A 7,413-nucleotide genomic window follows, 5' to 3' on the forward strand; every position below is an offset into this window, starting at 1 on the left:
GCTCTAGGGTGGAGTGTGTTGGTAATACCTGAGTTACTTTTGGCCCTTGCTTCAAAGAAGACAAGAAAAGCAATTCTCTGACATACTCTGCTGTGATAACAGTAATGTCTATTGCTTGAGTGGCTTGAGCCACTCCCCAAGACCCAAGAGGTGAGGAATTTCCCAAACACAAGTAGGGGCTCTGCTGGGCAGCTGAGAATGCCAACACTAACTTGTTGCTGTTTCCTGTCCTTGTTTGTTTCTTTTACCATCTATTTTGACTTTACTTGCATTCTCAAACACAAATGAGATGGGGCCTACATGCAATAACAGGTTATAGGAAGTCAGCCCAAAGTTGAAAAGGGGGTCAGTCCATGGATAGTGGGGACTTTAACTTAAAGAAGAAAGGACATTTCCAATAACAATAGTGTCCTTCAGGCTACTTACAAGCATTACATCACATGGATCACTGCATGGTATGAAGAGATGTGGAAACTGAGCTGTTGGTCTAAAAAATGAATGCACTAGATATGATTAAGTTTAACTGAAATTTTTATTTATTAAAGTTTGACCCCGGAATGTTATTTCTTCACACAGTCACACACACAAAATGATGGAGATTACTATCTGTATAAGTCTGTGCAAATATATATATATATATATATATGTATGTAACAGTATATATAAAGTATATATGTATAAATAATCATCATTGTAATCATTCTCTCTTCATTTCTGTTTGCTTACTTTGCTTTGTATTTTGCCTCCTTCTTTCCCCCCCTTCCCTCCAGAATTATTGATTCAACTTGATTCCATAGTAACGTGTATTTCAACCATCAGCCACATATTCTTAATCCTGGCTCAACTTAATTCAAATCAATAAATATTTATTATCTGCTGTTATGTGCAACATATACAGATGTTATTAAACATTCAGAAATACATCTTTTTCTTCCTCTCTCTCTCTCTACAGCTTATAGCAGATCAAGCTGCCCCAGATAGATATTCTGTAAAAGCAAATGAGATGACTAGAAGGATATGGGCAAGATATACATAAAATGAATGAATCCATTACCCATAAAATACCAGTAAAATACTTCTCTTTATCGTAACTTCTTTTTTTGTTGTCATCATTCTTTAATATCTGAAAACATGCCAAATTTAACATATCACTCATCAAAATTTAAATACATTTAGAAATTCACTATGTAGAAGATAAAATCTGCAGATAAATTAAATAAAGCCCTCCTTAATACAACAGAAAAATATTATGTATTTTAACTCTCTTTTCCAATATTCAGCAAATATATTCTCATAAAATAGTGAATGATATTAAGAAATGTGCATTTAACATTTTAAAAGTTCTAATGCACTTATAATTCACAAGAATTTAGGATGTTATTGTTTCAATGTGATAGATACAACTGGAGTTAATTTATTAGTAACACATTTTGAAGCTTTTTTTGAATGCTTCTTGTTTGTCTTTATTTTAAAAATTCAAGCTTTGGTTTTTTCACTTAAAAAACTATTAGATATCAGAAGTGTTTTCAAATTCCTTAATACACTCTACAAATTTTCTCAGTTTCAATATCTAAGATAATCTTTCTTTTAATAGAAAATTTCTCTTTCACATTCATAGTCTCATTAGATAACTGGATACACTTTGAAGCTTACTCAGGACTATGATGCCTATGCCCTAGGAAAGTGGTGTTCTAAGTTTGCTAAAACCCAGTAGAAGAGAGCTGGCCCACCCACCAAGACTAAAGAGGTGAATAATTATAGGCAACTCTTATGGGTATTGCGTTAAACTCTAATTAAGCACAGAATAAGGACACAGTTGTGTGTGTGTGTGTTTTTTTTTTTAATCTATCTTGTCACTTAACAGTCCTGAAGACATAGATGAGCCATTACCAGTACAATTACTGTGAATTGAAGACATTTTGTAAAAGAGATTATTGTTGATGATGTTGTTAAAGAGAGCAATGACTAACAGGTTTTGAAAGAAAAGGGATTTGCTTTTTTAAAGCAATATGTGGCACACATGGGCAGTTGAAAATCAAGTTCTGAGACTTAAATTTGGAGAATTCAAGCAAAAATTATGAATAGCTCTGCTTTTGTGTACAAATTCCTGGTCTGTTTGTTCCCCCTTTCCCTACAACTCCTCTTCCTAGCTTTTATCATTTCTTTCAAGCTCTTTGCTCAATTCCATCTCCTTTGTGAGCAAATAATCTTGCCTCCTACCTTTCAGAAGTTTTCTGGATCAAACTCTCCCAGAGTCCCAACTTCTGTACAGATGTAAATAGGCATTTGATTACTGGTATCTGTCCTTCTAGATAGAAAACCGTTAGATCAGGGATAGAGCCTGTTCATCAGTGTCCCCAGCTCCCAACACATGGTCTAGTTAGTAGGGGCTCAGTAGGACTGTTACCCAAATGAATGAACACACTTCTTTTCTCTTATATGTAACTTTCAATTTTAAAAACAAAAGTTTTGCTTTTAACATATATTATTTTGGTTTTTTAAAAAAGCAGAATAGTACATTAAATAATGTATTATTATATTATTCGTCATGTACTATTACATTATTATGTCAAAAAAGCCCTCCCTGGTAAATTCCACTGGCTCCCTTCCTCACCTCCTCTCTAGCCTCAGGAGTTAACCTTCCCCTTCTGCCCCAGATTCCATCCTCTTGTTGTGATCTCCTCTAGGAAGCACTTCTCCTCCACGTGGACAAATCAGGGAGGAGGGCTTGGCAGGGCATTTACTCCTAGAGGCCAAGAGTTGCAACAGCTGAGGGTGAAGGCAATAGTGTGGCCAAGGAGAGCAGTGGCCAGGTGCCAGAGAAGCTAAATCAGTCACCAGATCTTAAGGGTGAATGCAGGCGACAGAAAATGAGTCAAAGTAAAAGGTCAAGGGAATGCAGCAGGAAGTCAAGAATGTAAATGCAAAGCAAGATGAAGTGAGAGGTCCAGGGCCACATGAATGAATGGAGAAGGGACATTGAGAATGCATTTTTAAATTAATTTGGGAGAGTTTACCAAGCAGTGAACAAATAGGTTAATAAGAGCCGGGTTGGCATTCTGACACCTCTTCAGAATTTCAACGCTATTAATTATCTCTCTCTCTCTCCTGGACATTGCACATCTCCCTCACCTCTAATTTTCTTTCTCAGATTATAAATATACCAAGCTTCTTTCACCTAAAAACAAAACAAAAACCTTTTTCTTAACCCTGTCTCCCCTTCAAAGTACTCCTCCCAATCTCTCTTCTGCGAATTCTGGACAAATTTCTTGAAAGAATAATATAAGGTCGCTGTCTATATTCAGCACCATCCCTCACTGCCCTACTCATGGAGTCTGCCTTCTTCTGCACCACTTTGCTGAAAATCATCTTTGCCGAATCATCAGTGGCCTTATTGTTATCATTAGATACAGATGAAAAGCCTTCAGTCCTAGCTGAACTGACTCTTTCAGGTCTGACACCATGACTGCTGTCTCCTCATTTGGCCTCTCTGATACACCCTCTGCTGATTCTGCTGCTCTATCTCTGGCTCATGCTTTTAATTTCCTTTGTGAGACCCTATTTCTCCACTCATTTCTGTCTCTAGCTATAATATTGTGTGGTAGGCATCTGACTGTCTGTGTCTGCCCATTCTGGAGCAGCTAATAGAATTAGACTGCTTGAGCACCACTCCTGAAACAAAACCTGCTCTGGGTGACTGTTGGCCCTGCTCTCCACTTGTGTTCAATCTTCTCTTCCTATATCAGCTCACTCTTCCTTTCTATCACAGGAAAACATTCTTGTCCATCATTTTTCATATTTTTTCGATGACAATTTACTGAGGACTTTGATCTGCCAGGAATTCCAGCGGGTGCTTACTTTTGTTTATTTACTCATTCATTTATTTCTTCAGTCAGCAAATATTTACTGACTCTTACTATGGTGCAGGCACTGTGAATATATAATTTCTAGTTACTATAACTAACTTAGGAGACAGCATGTTGCAATTTTACCGATGATGAATCTGAGACTGGGAATTGTTCATCTCAAAGCTCTGATAGGCAAACCAGACATCTGAATTCACAGCCCTTTTCATGTCACGAAAATATCTTTAAAAAACCTCTAGCTTTCATTGCATATCTTATGCCAGGAGCTTTTCCCTCCTTTATCTTATTATACCAGTGGGACCACTAGCCTGTGGTTTGATGTTATTTTTGAAACATGGGAGGGAGAAATTCATAGCTATGAAAATACAGAATACAAGAACTTTGTTATCAGCACCATTACACGTATTTCCACATGATCCAGACAAGGCTGCCTATAAATTATGCAGCTCTAGATTCACTTATTTATTCATTTTCTCATAGAGCTTACTGGAGAAGGCAATGGCAACCCACTCCAGTACTCTTGCCTGGAAAATCCCATGGACGGAGGAGCCTGGTAGGCTGTAGTTCATGGGGTTGCTAAGAGTCGGACACGACTGAGCAACTTCACTTTCAATTTTCACTTTCCACTTTCCTGCATTGGAGAAGGAAATGGCAACCCACTCCAGTGTTCTTGTCTGGAGAATCCCAGGGATGGGGGAGCCTGGTGGGCTGCTGTCTATGGGATTGCACAGAGGTGGACACGACTGAAGTGACTTAGCAATAGCATAGAGCTTACAATATACTAGCAGAAAATAGGGAGTTGGGGAGACAAGAGTTTAATCAATTAAATGAATAAGAGAATATATTATTGTATCTGAAAAAAGTCCCTGGAAGGGAAAGGGTGCAGTTAAGTATAAGCTAATAACAAAGAAAATTGATCCATATTGGTAGGTCAGAAAAACTTCCCTAAAGAAGTGGTATGTGAGTTGAGATTTGAGTGATGAATAGAAGTTAAGCCCATAAACAGGTAAGTAGAACACTCCAGGATGAAGGAACAGCATATGCAAAGTTTTGGGGAGAAGAGGAAGTATAAGGCTTTCAAAACCTAGAAAGCTGGGATGTAAAGTGAGAGTAATGAGAGGAGGCCAAGAAGGGTAGCCTGGTTAGATTATGCTGATAATGCTTCATTCTTTTTAATCTCTTTTTTTATTGTAATAAAGTTTATTTGGACTGGTTGATATCAGGCAGTTGGTCAAGTAAGGTACATTAGATCTGTTGAACATTTACAACAGCTATTAATATATATAGTGCCTCTGAAAGGAAACTTAAAATAAGGAAAACTCAAAATAAGGATACTCATTGCTGAGTATCACCACTATGTTTTCTTTCTTTTTTTTTCTCTTTTTTTAAAATTTTACTTGATTTTATTATTATTTTTTTTTACTTTATAATATTGTATTGGTTTTGCCATATATCAACATGCATCTGCCATAGGTGTACACGTGTTCCCCATCCTGAATCTTTTTAATCTTAAGAATAATAATGATGGGATCTTATCATCAAATCTGTGTTCAAATCTGTGTTCTAGAAGTTCACTCTGGCTACAGTGTAGAGAATCTTGCTATAAGGGTCTGGTCTGGGGAGGATGCATAGAGAATAGCTAGGAAGCTATTGCTGTCATGTGAGTATGAAATGATGGCTTTGCACTAGTGTTGTGGTCATGAAGGAAGAAATGAATAGTCAATCTGATACATAGTTGAAGAGGTAGAATTGGTAGGACTTGCTGACAAAGTAAGAAGTGGAGAATGTGTCAAGGTTAGGTTTTAGGCATCTGAGATGCCCAATTGCATGAATGATGGTGCCCTTTGCTGAGACAGAGAAAGGCAGAAGTCTAGATTTGGAACAAATCATGGGTTTGGTGGGTTAAGATTGGAGAGTCTGTGGCACAATAAGATTGTTGCTGAATGTACAGATCTGGGACTCAAAGGAGACACCTAGGTTGAAGATATAAACTTAGGAGACATCAGAGGAAAAGTTATCAAGCCATAGGCATGAATGAGACCAAGTAGGGAAGAACTATAGAGTGAGGATAAAAGAGGCCTAGGATTGAACCATACACAAAACTTTCATGTAAAGAACTCACTTCCCAGTCAATTTAAAAGAAAAACATTTTCTGAAGAAATGTATGAACTTCTTAAAATAAATTTCTCTTAAAAATGTTTAAAATATTAGTATCGATAAGAATCTGGAAAACACCTTGCACCTCTGTGACCCCAAATAAATCTTAATTTTTACTTATTAAAAAATTTTCAAATCATGTAAGATATTGGCATTTGTCTAAGTCTAAAGGTATATACATGGTATTTGTTATATGTCTCTGTACTTTTTGAACAAGTGGAATATTTAATAATAAAACAATAAAAAGTAACAACAATAAATTCCAGGAAATAAAGCCTAAGACAATAAAACTCAGGCCAAAAATTAAACAGCAGAAGCAGTTAAGGGAAAAAATAAAGGATGATAGATATTGTCAAGGAATTTCTTAGCCTCAGATGGAACTAATAAGTCTCAAACTAATAAGATTGGACTGCAAGGAGATCAAACCAGTCAATCCTAAAGGAAAATCAGTCCCAAATATTCATTGGAAGGACTGATGCTGAAGCTGAAACTTCAATACTTTGGCCACCTGATGTTAAGAACTGACTTATTGGAAAAGACCCTGATGCTGGGAAAGATTGAAGGCAGGAAAAGAAGGGGACGACAGAGGATGAGATGGCTGGATGGCATCACTGACTCAATGGATATGAGTTTGAGCAAGCTCCGGGAGTTGGTGATGGACAGGGAAGCCTGGAGTGCTGCAGTCCATGGGGTCGCAAAGAGTCAGACACAACTGAGTGACTGAACTTAACTGAATAAGATATACCATGAAAGATTCTGGTGATATTTTTGTAGGAATTTCCAACATTATAGAAATGATAACAAATAAGATCTTGGCTTTGTTTATATTTCTGGATAATGGGAAACAAGAAATTGGCCAACATTATTTGCTTTGGCTGCACATAAAATGACATAAAAGTCATTAGTCTGGCTTAATGAATGGATACTACTCTTGTGAGACTATATAAGCAGGGATATTATTTAAAATTTGGAAACAAAGTATGTCTGAAAGAAGAGTAGTGATCCACAAGTGGTCTCTAATCAGAAGTGGCTTTGGTAGTATAATGGAATAATGAAGTATGGAATAATTTAACTTACTCCCTCCTCAGTACCACTAATTACTGCAACCACTAATTACTCAGTACCACTAATTACTAATTACCCCTTCCTACCTACTACCCCCAAGAGAGGGTAAGGGATGATTTTATAAAGGTGCTTTCTCTAAAAAATTACCTGCCTCTATATTAAGGAATATATGGCTCAGTAATTGATCTGCTGAAACAATCTTGAGAAAGGAGAACAAAGCTGTGGTATCATACTCCATGATTTTACATGATATACAAAGCTATAGTAATCAAATAGTATGGTAGTGGCACAAAAATAGGCACACAGATGAATGGACCCCATATTC

The sequence above is a fragment of the Bos javanicus genome, chromosome 5 (assembly GCF_032452875.1).
Source record: "Bos javanicus breed banteng chromosome 5, ARS-OSU_banteng_1.0, whole genome shotgun sequence".
Taxonomy (NCBI): Eukaryota; Metazoa; Chordata; class Mammalia; order Artiodactyla; family Bovidae; genus Bos; species Bos javanicus.